Here is a 20,724-nt window from a genome sequence, read left to right as displayed (position 1 = left end):
TTTTTCCAGGGGAGGAAGCAGGCCCAAAGTCACACAGGCAGTAAGCTGAATTTGAATCCAGCTGCTGTGACTCTCAGTTCACCTAGATTCTTCCATTGCACACCAAGGCAACCGAGGTCCTACTAGAACGCAGGTCTCCGGGCTCTTGTACACCACTGTACACTGCCTTTCTCCTTATATCCAGTCTCCAGGCCCCAGACTGAAAGGTTTAGATAAAAGAGGCAAGGCTGTGATTATGCTTTTGGAGGTAACCAGGCATCAGGTAGATAATTACCCACTGCCTTCACCCAGGCCCCTCCTTGAAAAACAAAAATCCCATAATGTCTAATTTGAGAGTCAAGCCAGTGAGCACTTATTAAGTACTTGGTGTGCTAAGTTACCCCAGGGATTCAAACAGAAAAGCGAGATACTTGCCCTGCCCTCCCCTCTCCTGCTGGAGAGCCTCAGGCTGCAGGGCATCCTAGGCCATGTTATGTCCACTTTAAAAGCCCTCTGTGCTTTGGACATTGAACCATTTGGCAATGCCAGGACTTTGGTGTAAAGAACTTTCTTTCTGAGTCTTAGGTGGCTGTGTCTGCTGAGTTGCCAGGCTGAGTCTCCACTGGGATGATTCTCTGGATGATGGGTGCAGGGGCCCCCGGGCTTCTGGGCTTTCTCCACATGATCTGAGGCTACAGTTTCAGTCAACTTCCTGTCTCTCCCTCATGACAACGTGCTACTTCAGTTCAGCTCAGCAGGCTGCTCTGCCCTGAGAACAGGGGTGAAGGGGGTGAATTGGCAAGGAATATAGGCTGTCCCCAAAGCCTTAGAGCAGTTCTAAGCTATTAAAATTTAACAGCTTTTGGGACACCGTATATAAAATACATACAGAGGAGATAGAAGATAACCTCCAGGGCAAGGTTCTGCTGAGGAGGCCTACCCCCGACCCACTGACCCAGCACCTGAGCTGAATCTTGAAAGAAGGCCAGGAGTGTGGAGAGGCTGGGAAGATGAGGGAGATCATGCCAGGCATAGGAGACCTCTGGTAGGAGGATGATGGGAAATGATGTGTTGGCTGCGAGAACAGCACAGTCCTGGCAGGGGCTTGGAGCGTCCATGAAGGGCACTGGCAGTTTGAGAAGGCCAAAGATGGCCAGAAAGGACTGTCTGTTGGAGCCTAACTTGTCTGTGTAGGCCTCCTTGGTGTATCACACTGATCGTGGTAACTGACAGCCTTTTGTGCTTTACCTCTTCCTCACATTAAGTTGAACCCTTCCAAACTAACAATCTAATGTCTTGTTACAGTTCCCCACAGCTGTCGGGGTCATTGCACTGTGCCCTGAATAAGATGTGGTTATGCTAATTAGGTCAAAGCATATAGACGCTTGAGTTTCGCTGTGGTGTCTCCTTAGGTTTGTACTGAACCAGGTGGGCCCTGATAGGTACAATTTAGAGTTCTTTCTCGTAGCTAGTTATTGCAGGCAGGAGGGTGTAGGGAGGGGGGTTGTAGAGGGATGGACTTGGAAGTAGGAAGACCTGAGTTTGAATCCTACATCATGCAGGTCATTTAACTTTCATCCACTTCTCTTTCCTCATCTGTAAAATGGGAATAATAACACTGCCTCCCAGGGATGTTGTGATGATTTAATGGCATGATATATGTGGAGCATGTGCACACTTTAAAGTGCTCTATAAGTGCTAATGTTATTGTTGTTTTTGCCCTGGGAGCCATAACTATATTTCATCTGGATGTCTGTCAGAAGAAAGAGTCTTCACCTCAGTTACATTCAGGCGATTTCACATGAATCACTTGTTTATATTCACTAACTTCTTGAAGCTGGTAAAGATGTTTATGATTTTAAAGGTTCGCTATTAAGATTTTTCAATGTAAGACAATGATTTATATTTATCCGTCATCGATAATGAAATAAGACTTTTGCTGTGAATCTATGATCCCATCTTCAGATACTGTCTTTAAAGCTTAAGAATGAGAAATGTGGAAACAGACCATTCTTAGTGCGTTGTGGTTAGGAGGTCTCTGTGTGTATCATTCCTACATTTCTGCAGCTAACAGCCAAGAACCGTTGTCATGCTTTCCATAGATCTGGGGTCAGGTATTAATCAGTTATAGGGACAGTGGAAAATTTTTATCTGCTACTATGTGGAGTAGAAGGAACACAGGTCTGTTTTATCTGCAGTGACTGAGGCATATAACTGCATCTGATATCTTCGAGACAGTGTTATACGAAAGGAAACCATTCTGTCCTTTATTTTTATGAGATGTAATTTTATTTGAAAAAGATGAATTTTCATTTTAAAGAGTCTAAAAAATTCAGCCCAAAGCTATCATGTGTAGCAAGAGATTTAAAAGTCCAAGCATTCATTTTTTAAGCCTTGAATGACATAGTAATTGCTGTTTTAATAACTGACATTTATTTAGCAGTGGAAGGTTTATAAAGCACTTTTCCATGTGCTATCTCATTTGATCCTTACAGCAACACTATACTTAATAATGAAAACAGAATATTATAGATCTACACTTTGAAAAATCTTAGCATAAATGAAGCTTGTGAAGATAGAATTGGACTTGGAATTTCAAGAAATATTAAAATTTGTGTCATCCAGACAAACTCAAAGCCTAGATTGTCTAATTTGGTCAGAGAATGAGAAGAGTCTTGGTGCTTGAAAACTGGACATTAGAATAATGATGTGAATGGCAGCAGGAGGTAACAAAATGGGAACAGCTTTTATTTCAGGCAGATTCCTGGCCCTGGCTTGCTGATGACTTCCCACTTCCCAGAAGAAGTTCTGCAGGAAGGTGTGAGAAGAGATCTAGCTTGGAATTTGAATAACGTTCAATAAGCCGTCATAGAGCACATTGTCTGTAATCTGCAGAATCTGCCTCCTTTTCTTTATCTCGGTGCTCCTTTGTGATTTTAGCAGGCGACTCTAGAATGCCTGCAAGTTGCAGATATATTTGGCATACCCTACTTATTGACAGAAGATGCAGGCGTTAGCAATTAGCTCTGTAAAATTCCTCATTGCAGCTCCTAATCAAGGAGCCGTGTACACACAGAGATTATACATGTATGCTGTCATACAGTCACACAAAAGAGAGAGACAGAGATGCAGAGACAGTGGCAGAGAGCAGGGTGGGGGTGGGGAGGAGGCAAGGGAAGAGAACGTTAGACAACATTCTGCCCTCCAGATGAATGGCACACAAAGGCACTTCCCAGGTGACTCCAAGTAACACCTGCCCCATGAGGCCTGTTGCAGTGGCACCACTGAGAGCTTGGGAAAAGGAGCTCAAAGCAGATTATGATCTAAGCCTACCTTGGGGGGTAAAGGAAAAGGGTTAATCTGGTCCAGTCTGTTGAGAAGAGGCAGACAAACCTGCAACCCAGGTTTCATCTGTTTCATCCTCTTCATCTGTTGTCTTAGCTCAGTAGAAAGATTATCCTGGAGCAATATAAGGAAAGAAGGATCAATCCTAGGTAGTTGGGTGGTGATACCTGAGGACTTACTCTTATTTCTGCCTCTTTGGCCATTAGTGGGGTAGCCAATGGCACCAGTGGATGGAGGGCTGGGCCTGGGGTTAGGAAGACTTGATTTCTAATCTGGCCTCACAGGTTCACTAGTTGTGTGACCATCCTGGGCACATCACTTAACCTCTTTTTGCCACAGTTTCCATAACTAAATTGAGGATAATTATAGCACCCACTGTCTAGGGTTGTTGTGAAGATCAACATAATTCAAATTAAGATAGTATTTGTGCAAAGCCCAGCACAGTATCTGGCACATAGCAGTCGCCGTACAAATGCTCATTCCCTCCTTGCCTGCCTCCCTCCCCTCCTGAGCTGATCATCATCTATAAGAAACCAGGAAAGAGAAGTGAAAAGAGAGAGGAGCAAAAGCTAGCCTTCATTTCCCTTGCAGAGATGAGACTTGTTGGTTTAGTGCTGACTTGGAGTCGTAGCTGCCTGGGAGAGGAAAGCTGCAGTGCATTAGGAGAAAGTGGCCTCTCTCCCGGTTTTCTTTTCAACGTTTAACAGGCTGCTGTGTGCAGGATTGTAAGTGCCTTCTCCAGGAAGTATCACGTGCACGCCAGTTTAGAAGTTGTCATCTAGGCTTGCTAATCTCAAGTGGCTCCATGTGGTGCAGAGTGGGAATGAATTACTCAGTGAAGCTCTATCTTTCTGAATAATCAGGATAGTGACTGCACACATGCAAGGGAGAGAGATGGCTGATTTCCAGAGACCACAGTTGGATCACTTAGGTGAGAAGTGTGTAATCATGACAGCAGCTTTAAGAGGCTGGATTTGACTTGTTCTGTGCCTGGCCTACCCTTCAGGCCACTGATATGAACATCAGCTATTGGGGGGGCGTCTAGGTAGCACAGTGGATAGAGCAGTGGCCCTGGAGTCAAAGGGACCCGAGTTCATATGCGGCCTCACATTTACTCACTAGCTGTGTGATAGCCTCCATTGCCTTCTCACCCACCCACCCCAGAAAAGGAAGCAAATCACAGTTATGGGGTAGAGCAGCAAATAACACTATCGGTAACATCAGTAGGGATGGAGAGGACATTTGAATGATTCATTAACTGAATTCATTTTGACCATTTCCTTATCAACCTGAGTGATCTCATGTAGAAGAATGTTAAAGTTGGATGACGCGTTTAAAAAATTTCTTAGACACACTTTTGGTGCTGTCACCATGTTTTTAGATGTCAAAGCACTCTCTTACCTTAGACATACATTAAAAAAAGATGTGGTAGAAAGGGGTAAGATGTCATCCTACTAGACAGCTTTGGAAAAAATATAGCCTCCAGTCCTAGTAGGGGCCAATTAGTTTTGCACAAAGAAAAACCACCTCTCCTGTCCTAGCCATCTTGCAGATGCAGGCATTAATCACAGTGGGAATTGAGTGAGTCTGGATAGCCCAGTCCAAATCCATCATCATTACTAGAAAAATGGGAAGCTGTGACCCCCTGTCAGAGGTTCAGTTACATCATCTTAATATCAATAATGCTAGATATTTGTCTCACTTATCAAAGTAGTTAAGTATTTTAACTAGGGATTTGATTGGTTCTCGGAAAGGCTGGAAATCACTGAGAGACCTTCACTTGGGGTGTTTTGTTGTTAGTCAGACCTAAACTGATCTATCATTTTTTCCATCAAGCCTTGGTTTCCTCATCTAAGATACTCAAATGAGATGCTGCATGTAAAGAAGAACACTTTTGTAAGCCTCTAGTATGCTAAGAAATGTCAGTTATTATTATAGGGATCAGCTGTTAGTTTCTTTTTAAAGCAGCATTTGAAACCTCTTTACGGTAGGTAGGATTTGCCTGGATTCCCTCTATGTGCTGAATGACTCCCTTTCCTAGTTGTTGTATATCTGCTTCATTTCAGTCCCTTTTGTAGTTCAGATAAGAATTAATCACATGTGCTTAATACATAGATACTTATGAATACTAATTTGTGATGAGCCAGAAAGGGTAGAAGGGTATCAGCAGTAGTGGGAATGACAAGTGGTATTGTGTGTGGCTGGGACAAGAATTAGAGAAATGAAACAGAAAGCTAGAAAATTGTTTATCTGGAGCAGAAACTGGAAAAGGTTGCTCTGGGGGTAGATGATCTAGGATTTCTGGGTATAGAAAACTAAGTTGTGGTATTGATGGAGGAGACTCTTCTAAGGAAATGCCTCAGGAGTGAAGAGCATGCAAGGAAAGGAGAAAGGATGGTAAAGGAATTGAGAGGAGTAGGTATGCCCAGAGATACCACAGGAGAACTTCTGAGTATAAAATTGCCTTGACAAGGGAAGAACTCCTCTTTTATGGGTACGCGTTAACATGACTTTGATAAAGTTGGTGGCTAATTCATAACCCTAAACTACATACACTCTTAGAATATGCCTTTAAGCATGGCTTCACAGGGATGTGCAGTGGGAATGGAAGATCTGGAGAGAGAGACACCAATAAGAGAGTATAAGGTCTTACCCTGATGTTGTCATTTCTGGGAAGAAAGGTTTCATACACACACACACACACACACACACACACACACACACACACACATACACATATGCTAATATCCCCATAGAAAGTCCCATAGGTTCAGCTCAATTGGACAAACATTTTTAATCTCCAACTACGTTCCTGTCCTGGGCTCTAGGGCTTATCTCTGTGTAGATGAGGATCATCTTGAGTCCTCATTGCTCTTTTGAGGGCAGTCCCATATCTGTAGCACCATTTGCCCGCTGAATATCTCGACAAAAATGTCCTGTAGGCTTTTCAAACTCAACATGTTTGCTAACAAAAAGATCTACTGTCGCTTCCTCTCTAATCCCTCCAAAACCCAACTCTTTCCCCAACTTCCCTCTTTCTTCTGAGTGGTCTATTATCCTTCCAGTTACTAGGTTCTCATTTTCAGAGTTATCCTCAATTATTCCTCACCATTCTTCCCATCTGATTGGTTCTTAAGTATGGTCTATTCAACCCCACCACATCTGCCATATCTATCCACTTCTCAGCAATCATCCCACAACCTTGCTAGCTCCGGCCCTCATCCCCTCAGCTGTTACACCCAGGGCTGGGCCCTCAATGAATACTTGTTAAATTGAATTCAGTACAAGTCAACTTCGATGTGGCAGCCAAAAATGCTAATGCAGTCTGGAATCCTAGCTTCCAGGAAAAGGAGGTGAAAGTGCTACTCCATTCTGTCTTTGGGAGACATTTGGAATATTTTGTTCGCTTCTAAAGGACTCTGGGAAGCTGGAGAAGCTAGGTTGGGGAAAGGCCTCCATTTCATGCTCAGTGAGCATGGGTTGAAGGGACCAGGGGTGTTGAGCCTAAGTAAAAGAAGATAAGGGGAGGTGGTAGAAGTGCCTGCTATAAGTATTTGGAGGGTTGTCACATGGAGGCTGGATTAGGTGAAAAGGTAGCCAGGGGGTCCAGGCTTCCTGTGGGGGTGCAAATGATGTAGGGCCATGGTGAAGATATAAGGGAGAGATATGATAGAGGCGTCAGATTGGATTTGGGGGAGCGAAGGGAAGACTGGATGAGGACCCTGAAGTTATGAAGTTGGCCAGACTGGAAGGGTGGTGGTACCCTCAACAGAAATAGGAAAGTCAGGAAGGGGGAAGAATTTGGAGGAAAAGGCAGTTTTGCTCTTCATATGCTGAGTTTCAGATGGACTTTCAGGAGGAAAGGCTCCTGAGGCATAGCAGATGCTTATTAAATGCTTGCTGAATTAACCTAGAGTTCATGAAAGCATTAAAGATGGAGATATAGAATGAAGGAATGATCAATTAAGTACTTACTGTATGCCAAGCACTTTGTTAAGTGCTGGGGTATTCTCAAATAGTGTATTCTAATGGGTGAGACCACAGTTAGAGAGGGGAGTGGGAGCAAGGGAGGGATAGTTTGCTCTGGAAAGTTATTGGGTTGGTGAGTGGAGCCATAAGAGAGTAGACTGACATATCTTTCCAGGATCAATGATACACCTGATGCTTCTAAAAGTGGAAGGGTGTGTGTGTGTCTGTGTGTCTGTGTGTGTGTGTTTGGGGGAGGGAGGAGGTACATGCATTGGCGTGGTAGCTGGTAGGCCAATGACCAAAAAGTAAACACTGACTAGAGCCTGATCTTTGAGGTAGTGGGCACCCAAGGTAACCAGTCTAGATGTGGGGATCAGAGAACCCAGGATAGTAGTACTAGCTATAATAGAACTTTCAGGATCTGAGAATATCACCAAGAGAGATGGGATATAGACTAGGGAGAGCTGGAAGCATCTCCTAGTAAGGCAGATAGTTAAATTTTCAGTGTGAACATTTACGCTTTCAGAAATCAGCAAGCTGCAGATCAGGGCTTAATTTATTCTCTTGTTGATTGTCCAGACTTAAGAAAGTGATGGAAAAAGTGTTAATAGGCAGATTAAACTTAAAAGTGTATCATAAAAGAGTTTTTTCCATTTTAGATAGTCAATTGTTAAACATTTATCAGCATACCATTGACTATGGAGATAGGAGACAGAAGAGGGTCAGGGCTGCTCCTTGGGCAATACTTTGAGTTAAGAGGCTGGAAATGGATGAGTCTCAAGCAACTCCAGGAGTGGTTAGGTGGCAGGAGGACAAGCAGAAGGTGATGTCATAGAAACAGGTAGAGAAGAGCCATCCAGAAAAGATGGTGTCATCAACAATGTTAAAAGCTAAAGGGGGTCAAGGAAGGTACAGACCAAGAAAAGACCAATTGATAAGGTTGGAGAGAACAGTTTGGTTTAAGTGGTGATGTCTCAAGTCAGATTACCAGGGGCTAAGAAGTGAGTGGAAGGTGCAGGAGGGAAAGCAAGCAGTCTAAGAATTTGACTGTGAAAGGCAGGGTCAGATGAACGTTATTTTAGAAAGGGCATGTTTGTAGGCAGGTGATAGATGAGGCAAGCTTCTGGAGGAGACAGGAGCAGATAGAATATTGGACACCATTAGAGAGGTAGTGATAGCCAACTTTTAGATGGAGATTGGACCAAAGGAAAGCATGGGAGAGGCCATGTGAGGTGGAGTTGAAATGAGCCTGCTGATCAGTAAATGGGTCTAATGCAGCTCTAGCCTGTCTATAAGGAGAGAAAAGAAACTAATCACCAATTCATGGCCATAGGCCAAAGGCAAATCTTCAGACACATGTGAGACCCATGAAGCTCAATATTGGAAACCACATTGATGCCAGGCTGGGCATGCCAGGTCTTGGGAATACTGTAAATAAAAGACAGGTGAGAGTCAGCTGGACTGTCCACAACATGGATCTGGCATGGAAGAAGCACTTAAATGTCTGCTGAATTAATCTAAAGATGAGAGGAAAGGGACAGTAAGCAACGTGAAGGGCTAGAAAAGAGAATAGATGGAGGAGGGAAGGGAAGTGATAGATGTTACCTTCTTGAACTCTTGCTCCCATCCCATCATAATGCCTTCTGGACCTTGGGCCTCGGTCATTCTCTGCCCCTTCTCTGTGATCTCTCTTTGCTGGTTCCTTTTTCTGGGCCTACAAACAATTCTTAGGTCTCCCCTTTCCTTTAAGTTTTAAAATCATTTTAATTTATTTCATTAGATATTTCCATATTACATGTAAAAAAATTCTTAATAAGTTTTTTAAAATGTTGAGTTCTAAATTCTCTCCCTCCCTCCTGCTCCATCCCCCCTTTGAGAAAGCAAGCCATTTGATAACCATATGTAAGGTTATGGGAAACATGCAAAGCGTACTTTCCATATTAGCCATGATGAAAAAGAAAACAGGGGCAGCCAGGTGGTGCCATAGTGCACAGAGTACCAGACCTGGAGTCCAGGAGACTCATCTTCCTGAGTTCAAAGTTGGCCTCAGGCACCTACTAGCTGTGTGACCCTGGACAAGTCACTTAACCTCATTTGCCTCATTTTACTGATCTGTAAAATCAACTAGAGAAGGAAATGGCAAACCAATTTCCCATGCCTTTGCCAAGAAAACCCCAAATGGGGTCTCAAAGAGTCAGACACGACTGAAAGATGACTAAGCAACAACAGAAGAAAACAGTCAAACTAAAGAAAGTTTTAAAAAAGTGTGCTTCAGTCTGTATTCAGAATTCATCAGTTCTCTCTCAAGAGGTAGGTAGCCTTTTTTGTCATGAGCCATTTTGTCTTTTTATCACAACAGCTAAGTCTTTCAGTTGATCACCATTGCAACACTACTGTTGCTGCGTACAATGATCTGGTTCAGCTCACTTTACTCACATGAGTTTGTATAGGTACTGCCATGTTGTCTGAAACCATCCTACTCTTCATTTCTCATAGCACAAAAGCATCCCCTCACAATCATATACCACAACTTGTTCAACCATTCTGCAATTGATAGGCATTCCCTCAGTGTCTAATTCTTTGTCACCACAAAAAAGAGCTATTATAAATATCTTTGCACACATAGTTCCTTTTCCCTTTTCTTTAATTTCTTTGGGATACACACTGAATAGTGGTATTTCTGGGTCAAGTGGTATACAGTTTTATAGCCATAGTCCCAAATTGGGCATAGTTCTGAATTGTTCTCCAGAACAGTTGAACTGTTTTACAACTCCACGAACAGTGCATTAGTGTAACAATTTTTCCACATCCCCTCCAGCATTTGTTATTTTCCATTCCTGTCATGTTACCCAATCTGGTGGTATCTCATAGTTGTTTAAATTTGCACTCTTCTAATCAGTAGTGATTTAGAGCATTTTTTCATGTGACTATTGATAGCTTTGATTTCTTCAGAAAATTGCCTGTTCATATATTTTGATCATTTATCAACTGAGTAGTGGCTCTTATTTTTTATAAATTTGGCTCAGTTCCCTATATTTTTTGAGAAATGAGGCCTTTATCAGAGAAACTTGCTGTTAATTTTTTTTTCTGGTTTTCTGTTTTCTCATTTTGGCTGCATTAGTTTTGTTTATGAAAAGCTTTATCAAAATTATCTATTTCATTTCCTGTAATACTCTCTAGCTCTTGTTTGGTCATAAACTCTTCCCTTATCCATAGATCTGACAGGTACATTTTTCTACACTCACTTAATTTACTTATGATATTACCCTTTATGGATAAATCATTTATCTATTTTGATTTTATCTTTGTATATGGTGTGATATGTTGGCCTACACCTAGTTTCTGCCAAACTGTGTTCCAGTTTTCCCAGTAATTTTTGTCAAATAGTGTCTTCTTATCCCAAAAGCTTTCATCTTTGGGTTTATCAAACACTAGATTACTGTGGTCATTTCCTGTTTTGTAATGTGTACCTAACATGTTCCACTGATCCACCACTCTGTTAGCCAGCACCAGATGATTTTGATGATGAGTGCCTTGTGATAGAGTTTGAAATCTGGAACAATTAGGCTGCCTTCCTTAACTTGTTTTTAATTGATTTCCTTGATATTCTTGACCTTTTGTTCTTCCAGATGAATTTTGTTACTATTTTTTCTAGTCCAAAAAAATAATTCTTTGGTACTTTGATTGGCATGACACTAAATAAGCAAATTAACTTTGGTAGAATTGTCATTTTTGTTATATTGGCTCAGCCTACCCATGAGCAATTAATATTTCTCCACTTGTTTAGATTTGTCTTTATGTGAAAATTGTTTTGTCATTGTGTTTATATAATCCCTGGGCAGGTAGACTCCCAAGTATTTTATATTGTATACACTTATTTTAAATGGAATTTCTTTTTCTGTCTCTTGCTGTTGGGTTTTGTTGGTAGTATGTAGAAATGCAAAGGATTTATGTGGGTTTATTTTCTATCCTGCAACTTTGCTAAAAGTTGTTAATTCAAGTAGTTTTTCAATTGATTCTCTAGGACTCCCTTTTCTTTTAAAAAATTAGATAAGCCAGCTCTGATTTTGTTCTCTCCTCCCTCAGCTGTTACCTGATACTTGTGCCCCCTTTCCTTTTACTCCCCACCTCCACATCTTCCACTTCTGGCCCACCAGCTCCTCCCACCCTTGAAGCTTCTTCTCTACCCCAACACTATAGAAATGGCTGTCTCTGAGGTCTGCAATTTTTCCTCAGGCCTCAGGATCCCTTACATGTCAGGAGCTTTGTACAACATTCTCCACTCCCGTTTTGCAGAAGAAGCTCTGTGGAAAGAACCCTGGGTTTATAGCCCTAGGTCTGGGGTTTCAAACCTAGTGCTTCCTTCTGCTATCACTGTGGAATACCTCTCTTGGCCTCAGTTTCCTTCTCTGTAAAATGAAGGGATTGGATTTCAGCTCTGCTGTTTGTGGAGCTCTGCTGAGTGTGAGACATCAGGGACTCAATGTCAGAAAACACTGGAGTGATGCAGAACCACCCCTAGTTCCCACAAGCAGAAGGTCATTTAAGGAGAGAAAGCACACTAGTGGTTGGGGGCTTAGTGATTGGGGGGGTTGATAACAACTGATGTTTAGGAGATGGGGACTGGGCTCAGGACTTTAGCGACATAGAGAGTAGCCATAGGAGGGAATCTCCTCCATCACTGCAGACCCTCGGCTCTCACGAAATAGGGTGTCTTGGAGAATGGGCCTAAGAGCTTAAGCCACCTGGCCAGGGGTGCAGAGTTCCATGTGTGTCCCAGGACCTCTGTCTGACTCTGCAGTCCCCGACCTCGCTTCCTACATGCTGAGGCAGATCCTATGGGTGTGGGGCCAGAGAGCTAGTGGCCCTCTTTGATGCATCTCCATACCTTTGCCCTTACAGAATACTCAGCCCCTTCCCCTCCACCTCTTAAGTTACCTTGACTTCCTTCTGGACTTAACTCAGATCCTGCCTTCTGTGGGAGGCCTGTCCAATCCCTCACCTGCTAGGGCCTTCCCTTCTCAGATTAAATTCTGCCTTGTTGATTTCTCTTGTGTGTATTTATTGTCTCTGCCATTAAAATGTAAGCTCGTACGGGGCAGGGACGGGTTTTCATTTTGGGGAGATTTTTTTTTAGTTGAGTTTTTTCCCCCTCTTAGTACATGAGCTTATTGGCACCGAGCATTTAATAAATAAATGCCTGTTGACTCACATGATAAAGAGATCTTCCTTATTCTAAAGCTGCCCTTCTATCTACAATACCACAGAGCCATTTCTTTCACATTAGCTAATAAAAGCACAATTAGGAAGGCAAAACTGCTCTAAAAATCATTCTTCAATTCAACACCTATTACATCCCTACTATGAAGAGTACACAAACACAAAAATTATATAGTCCCTCTGTCTTCAAAGAATTTTCCTTTTATTTAGTATTCCAGAAGCAAATATAAATATTTTAAGATTATCCACTGTTTTGGAGACTGTTTTCTAGTTCAGCTCAAATAAGTAATTATGATCTGATTGGTGGGGCTTAAGAGGGAACTGGTATTACATATTATCAAGTATATTTGTTAGCAAGTACATAAATTATTTCTATAGATGAAAAATATAAGAAATTCTAATGTTCCTGAGATCTTGAGGTTATGTCATGAAAAGACACCTAATGAACGATAAATTCACATTCATCATAATGAATCTCTGCAGGATAACAAACCTGATAAAGTTATGGTAACCAGAAAACTCCTCCCGTAGGATTTAAGGCATCGACAGAGAGTTGTTTTTAAAAGTTAAGCAGAGTCATCGTGTATGGTTGCTGTGGTTGTTATAGAATTTAAACAGATTAAACAAGAGAAAGGTTCTAACTAACCTTCTTAGCATGGTGGCAAGGACAAATGTTTGTAATTCAAGTTGAAGCATCCTTCATAATGAGAAGTCTGGGTCAAAAAAAAAAAAAAGATGGCCCCCTGCAGTTCTGAACATATACTGTATAAAACTGTATCTGGCATGACATGCAGCTCCATTTGTGAAGTCCTGACAGTTTGTTCACAGGGTCACAAGAACGCTGTGTTTCCAAATGCCCTCCTGTGGAATTTCCTATTGGCATGATTTTTTCCTGTGCTTCTGCACAGTAGCAATCTCTTCAGCTGCATTTGCTGTCCTAGTTAATCAGAGGGTGGGAGAAGAGGGGGGAAAAGCCTCTCTCCTCTCCCTCTCCCACTTTCTGTTTCAGTGGGCATTGAAAATGTAGGTCAAATTGCATCACTGGAGAAAGGAATGAACAGGAAGGTATTTGGAAAGCAGTGCCATCCTTAGCCAGGGGTTCAGGCTGCAAACCTCGATTTCCAATCGGTTGTGGGTCTGTATAGAGCCAACATTGTAGATGAGAGATAAGGGGTCAGGAAGTCATATTCTCCAGCTGTTTTCAAGGATTGTTAATGTTTAATCAATGCTATGAGATTGTTTTTTGCCCTAGTGAAAATAACTTTTTGACTTTACAAAATCTTGTAAATGTGAATTAAGCGATATATGTGTGTACATGTGTTGTCTCATATCTGTTATTTGTTGCAACAATTTATAACTAATTTATTCAGAAAAATGTTTGAATTGTGGAAACAACTGTCATGTGCCTTAAAAAAAACAAACCCAACTCCTGTTGGGTAAGCACACAAGTCCCATAATATAGTTTGCAAATAGCATCTAATCATGCTATATATAATCCTGATCAGCATACAGAAACCACAAAGTGTGTTTTCTATTTGTAACTTATGTCTTAAGTATCCTGTTTGACACTAATGTGACTGTCTCCCTTTATTTTTAAAATAGTACAGTCAGTCTTAGAGACTTGAAGAAATGAGAACTCCAGTATGAATTTGAAGAACTTTTTATACACTGTATGCTGCCTGTTGTTTTGGATCACACCATTTGCCTCATGTTTCTGTGACGTGATCAGTGAGAAATATTTTGGCAGGAAAAGGCACTTAAGAACAACACATCCATTCCCACCTTCTTTCCAAAGATATTCAGCAGTTCAGTTCTGCCCCAAATGGAAAATCAAACTGTAGAATATTTTGCATAGATTTCAGCATTATTAAAGGTTGTGCTTTGAGTTTTCATATTCCCCATCAATTGCCATAAGATATGTATTGCACCATATCCTAGAATATCCACAGCTATTTCAAAAGAAAAGTAGGCCCCACATTTGTTTCAGTGATTTCCAGAACTGTCCATTTCTTGACCCTTGAGTGTTGTATCCTTGATGTGGCTATGTTCAGGCTGAGTAAGAGTATGCATTAACCTTGTTTCCTATTATGGAGGAAGACATGTGGAAATTAACAGTTAAATTGCTGCAAAAAATTCCCAACCCACTAAGAGTATAGACACTATTATTGAAGGGAGGAGGAAAGCCCAAGTGTTTATATACTCTAATTCTATGAAAATTAATTGGCACCAAATCAGTGTTCATTTTTACAAGACTGTAGAGAAAAAAGACTTTTTGGATATTATTTAAATGAACAGCCGCTGGGATATTTACATTATTAAGTTAGTGTGCAGATTGTGTGAAAGAAATGACCATATGTGATAAATGTTAAATATTACCAAGTAAATCCCATACACATACTATAACAGGATTCAACAGTCTTGAGTATACAGAAACTGAGTCACTGAAAGGGAAAGAATAGGAAGAAACAAAGGATTTTACATTTCTCATTCAAATCGTAGGGAGTTGTGTGCTAGCTAACAAAGCACAGGAAATATTCAGGGAGCCCAGGGAAAGCGTCTTAGTGTTTGGCTACAAGAAATGCTACCATAGCTCAAGGGTGTCCCATGTGGCTAAACCTACAGAACAGAGAAAATAGAAGCCAAATCTCAAGATACTGCTGTGTAACTTACTACCAGCAAAAGTGTGGACAGGCTATACAGAATCTTCAATTTCTGTAATTGATGCATTCCTGAAACACTAGGTGTAAATTAGATTTTTTGTGAATGGGATTATTTTCTCATTGGTGACTGATATTCATTTAGTGGAGGTCCTTAGCTTTAATTTTCTCTTCTCCTTATAAATAAACTTTTAAACCCACCAGGGGCGATTATTCAGAGGAGTTCTTTTGTAAAGTGAAAAGACCTTCTGTAAATGTAATGCGAAATTAAGCCTGATTTTAGGTGGTGTTTCTCATGTGTATTTGGGTAGCTTGTCTGTTCTTGGCAACAATTAGTTATAACAATCAGTTGCAAATACTTTAATTCTAATAACGCATTAAGCAGGGGTCTTTAATAAGTGGAATAACAAACTTTTCTGGGGGACATGATTATTATGGCCACCTGGAAGCTGTATTGAACCAAAACTGAAAAGGGAGAATTTTATGTGTTACTATTTCAGTGAAGAGACTTTCTTATGACATTTATTTTTGAAAGCTCTCCCTAATTAGTCCACATAGAGCTCCCAAGGGGGTAGTAAAGCTGAATTATGCTCATTTAATCAATGCACCCATGAAGATTAGTTGGTACCCACTGTGTGCAGGGCACAGTGGTTTAGACCATAAGTTATATAGAAAAGGGAGAGAAACCTGTGGGTAGGAGGGTCTTAGGAAGTGTTATTTCATATGGAGGAGGAGGGCTCTTAAAGGCTGAGACAGCTTGGTCCCAGTTCAATGGTCTTTCTCCTGTTGTGTTACATAAAGAAGAAATAGATTCTTCAAATGGTCCGGGGTTCAAATCCACGTCTCTGCTTGCTACCTGTGTGGACAGATCACTTAATCTCCCGGAGCCTCTTCCTCTCTAAGTGAAGAAGGAATTGAACTAGATGGCCTTGGAGGTCTAGGTCTTGTCAGATCTAGGATCCTCTGATCTTGCTCCTTATTCCGGCAGGATCCCTCTTCACTTAGTAAAGAAAACAGAATTATATGAAATTTTAGAGTTTAGGGCATTGTGGTGCTTTGTCAAACCCAGGGCCCTGTTGGAGAAAATTTGAAAGATATCTTGGCATTGGACCTGTTTTTAGCATCTTCTCCTCCCTTCTTCCTGATAAGCAGAGGCCCCCACTGAGAAGGAAGGAGTCTGATGGACTGGGTTTTTTCTTAGTCACATAGCCTTTCATTTGCTTTTTTAAAAGTGGTATTGGCCTAGGCCCGCCAAAAAACTGCAAGGAGAGGGGATCACGTCTTAGCAGAAGAGGCTTTCTGCTTTGGAAGCACTTGGAGTAATCATGAGTCAGTGTCATCATATCTCAAATTTGGCGCCTGAAGAGAAAGCCTAAATGACCTCCCCAAAGTCACATGGGTAAAAGATGCTGAGCTGGGATTTGAACTCAGGTTCTCTGACTCCAAATACAATTCACCACACTGTAGCTTTTCCTCCAAAATTCATGTAAATCATCCTGTGTATCTCTCCCTAGCCAGTTTATAGAAGCTGTAAAATGTGGGTGAGTGTTCATCTGCAAGTGTACCCCTAATGTGCCAGCTTGATCTCATCATTACCAGTGGGTAGATCCTGGTGGCTTGGGAGTGTGGAAAGAATCCTTAATTGGGAGTCAGAGTTCCCGGGTTTGCTACTTCCTATGTGGTGCTTGAGTTAATTATCTTTCAAATAAGGGAGCTGGACTAGATGACTCTTCTAGCTCTATGACTGTATAATTACACTATTTAATTCAGTTTGACACACATTAAGTACCCACTCTATGCACTGTACCAGTGGTGGAAGGGTGTTTGGTCATCTATGGAGTCAGGAGTTGGGATGGTTGGGAATCATTGGCCTGCTGGATCATTCCCGAATTCAGTGTGAATATTGTAAAGTTTGGTCGGATGAGAGTGGGGACTGGGTTGGCATGTGGGACTTGCTCACGTTGACTTGCCTGCTTTCTGCTGAGCTTTGCCACAAGAGAAGGATTGATCGATAAATGGCATCTCAGTGGTAATGGGAAAGCAGCGTGGGGAATGAGAGGGCCTGGACCTTTAGACTCGACCAGGTTTGAAGAGGCTTTGCCACCACCCCCCTGGATTGGTAGAGGGACTTTTGCAATGTGGTTTTTAGGTGGCCTTAGGAAAGTTTATGGAGGGGAACAAGGAGCCTGACTTGAGAGACCAGATTTCTTTGAGACCCCATTGGGAGGAGGTGCTGCCCATGGTGCCCTTGCACTAAGGCCAGACTCCAGTTTAGCCTAGAACGGCCTGGCCCATGTAAGACCTCCCCTTCCCCCACCCCCAACAGCCAGTTGGCTCTTTTCTCTCGTTCTCTGCTGTTTCACGTGGTCACTTGGGTTTCCACAAGGAAGAAAAGTAGAGGCAGAGAGTGATTCTGCAGATGGACTGCTGCAGCGGGCTGTTCCCCATTTAGGATTTCCTTCGTGGCTGATTTTGGGAGAGTCTGGGGGAGAAGGATAAGGAGGAAAGAGGTGGGACAAAGCAGACCAAATCAGGCCGAGCCTGAGATGGCTCTATGTCTAGCATCTTTAAACATCTTTGTTCTCCAGAAGAATAGAATGGAAAGAAGTTAAAAACAAAACACAACGCAGCTAAAATGGGAGCCGTGAAAAGATTGTTTGAGATAAAATGTTCAAATGAAGAAAAACTTCACATTTCCAAGGAAACATATTAAATAAGGCAGCTGCACTGAAAGACAAGGGGGTCCCCATTCCAGGCCTGGCTCTCTCTGTGTTGGTTGTCTGCTCTGAGACAAATTCAACTTAACACTTTTTTTTTCATCAGTACTTTGGATGGAGACCTACTTGGTGGGAGCTGGAAGCTTCCTTAGCAATCACTGAGGCCAGCTCTGTTAAATAGGTATAGAAATGGGGCTGTGTAACCTTAAAGATGATGCCTGCAGGTAGCTAGCTGACTTAGAAAACCACACATTAACATTATCTACACCTATTATATTTTTATTTATTTTGTTAGTTATTTCCCAATTACAGTTTAATTTGGTTCTGGTCACACTTTGGGGCCCTTGGCATCTGTCAGGCCCCTGTGATCTTGTCCATTTGGCCCATAGGGTGTTAAGTGACTTGCCAACAGCCAAGAATTGTAAAAGTGGCAAAAACAAAATTTGCTCTTGGGTTGATGTGAGGTATCTATTTCTTCTTAAAATAAACCATAAAAGAAGAGAAAACTCAGGATGGACTAAATGTTCTCCCAGGCCTCAAAACTCTTCCATCCAGGGTCTCCAACTGGCCTCCAACAACCAAGCCCCTCCATCTCCAGACCGCAGGTGTTTTCCCTGGTTGTCTCCCATGCCGGAATTCTCCTTTTTCTCATCTTTGCCTCCTGGCCTTCAAGTCCCACCTGGTTCCACCAGTTGGGAAGGAAGTCATTCTCAGCCCTTTCATTCTAGGGTCTTGTAAAATATCCTATCTAGAGCTGGTTTGTATGTATTTACAAGTTGTCACCTTCCTTAGACTGGGAGCTCCCTGAGAATTCCATTACCTCCCTTTGTAGCCCCAGAGCTTAGCACAGCACCTGACACATGGCTGATTAGAGGAAGGTCCTTCATTTGTATTCCTTTGGCTAACTTTGTATGCCTGGGCATGCCAGTTAACCTGTACATAATTAATGTTGCTCAGATCTATAAAGATGGTCTACCCACTAAGGAACTCTCAGAGGGTTGCTATACTCATATGCAGGTAAAGTTACCACCTAGAGACTTTAAGAATATGGAACGTTCAGGGCATTTGTGTGCTGAGGCCTTTGCTCCTGACCAGCATATGTGTGCATATGCAGCTATATGTGTGTGTAGATACTGTCAAATCATATACTTTTAAAAGTATATGCTCCTGCGAAACAGGAGCAACTTAACTGTACAATATGATTTTTTTTCTTTCCTATGCTCGGTCAGGGATGAGGAACCTTCAACCCCTGAGCCATCAGTTTAATTTCATCCAGCCGAGAGGGCAAATAAAGATCGAGAGATGGTTTTATTCATGCCTGTGGTTCTGCATTTTCAATATGCCTTCCAAAGACTTTGACAAGTAATATTATAAAAAGACATAAGATAGGGTTGTTAATCCATGAAAATAGGCCATTTTCTCTGTAAAATGAAATGAGACAGTAACTACTTTGCAGAAGCAGAATGTTGAAAATGAAGGGAAAAAAAAATTCAAGATGCATGTGCCTTCAAATTTTAAGGATTAAAACATTTATAACAAAATGTACAGTGTTTGCCTTAAAACATTAAAAAAAGTCATTAGTGTATAATCAATCCTGCATTTGAAAATAAGTTAGTTATTTGTCCATGAGAGCATTTGAAAACATCCAGCTGTGTGTCTGCCACTCTCCCTTCATTCCTTTTCTCCCTTTTGTACCTTTTTACTCCTGTAACTGGCTATAATACAGAAATGAAGAGTATTTAAGGTATTTTCAGTACTAATTAAGTACAGTTTTGTTAGTGGAGTGTTTTACATTGAGAAGCTCTTATATTTATATATTTATGTTATAAATTTATTATCTATATTATTATGTATTAAAATATATAAATATATGTATACCGAAAGCTATAACTAAAAGTCCTGAATTACCTTGTTTTTTAGTAATGGATCTTATTCCCTTCCCCTCCTTTCCATATTGACACATAATAAGAAAAGTTCTTCACTCACATTTCTAAGGACATCAGTTCACGGTTATTTTTAGTATTTGTTTTTCTAACGACTGTAACAATTCTCTAAAAGTAGTGTTTCCATAAACTAGGTGAGCAGGTTAGTGAAAGGTAAGTTACTCTGAGGCAGAAACCTATCTTGGAAAGGCTTTCATTGCATCTGAGACCTTTTGACATTGGGAGAAAGGACTGGGATGCTCCAGCCGAACATAGAAAAGAGGTCTAATCTAGTGAAATTGGGCTAGAGAAGAGGCTCATCAGTTTTATACGTCACTCAAACTCTGGTCATCACTGAGAGATCACCATCCACAGGAGGAGCGTCTGTTTGGAAATGGCAGTCTGTATTATTTGTTGATGACCCGTAATTTGTGCTTTGATTTCAGTGACTGCATAGCTGTAAAGTTTTTAGGGTACTGAGATATGTATATATCTAAATAAATTTTAGCCCAGTTCAGAGAGATTAAAGGAAATAGCATTTTTATTGGATTTGGGGCAAGAAAGTTGAGCACTAAAGTGAAAGTCGAGCCATTTTTTTATTTTTATTTTTTTAAAGAAAAGAGAGTTGTGGAGGGAATGGTATGGGGTTAGGAATCTGGGGAGAAAAAAACTATCTGGAATTCTAAGGATTATAAGAAAGATTTTAAGTAGTATTGAATAGCATTTGGTGTGCAAAATAAACCCTAGGGTTTTGGGTTTGGTTTGATTTGGTTTCTTAATGATCTAGAAATAAACTTGATAGAAAAGATCATTACAAATACATATACAAATTGTGGCAAGGAATTTTAAACACAGATTTATGAGGGATATATGTACATATACATATATACACACACACGTAATGTGTCTGTACAT

At 41.3% G+C, this 20,724-nt stretch overlaps 1 long non-coding RNA gene across 2 annotated transcripts in view; it reads left to right on the top strand.

The window, feature by feature from the left end:
- The window catches only part of LOC140497622 (uncharacterized), a 32,764-nt gene that overhangs the window by 7,307 nt on the left and 4,733 nt on the right, over positions 1 to 20,724 (top strand). The gene's annotated exons all lie outside the window — the stretch shown is intronic.

Source organism: Notamacropus eugenii, chromosome 3 (genome assembly GCF_028372415.1).
Source record: "Notamacropus eugenii isolate mMacEug1 chromosome 3, mMacEug1.pri_v2, whole genome shotgun sequence".
Lineage (NCBI taxonomy): Eukaryota > Metazoa > Chordata > Mammalia > Diprotodontia > Macropodidae > Notamacropus > Notamacropus eugenii.
Note: the sequence above shows the minus strand (reverse complement) of the source record. Positions and strands in the feature narration are given on the sequence as shown.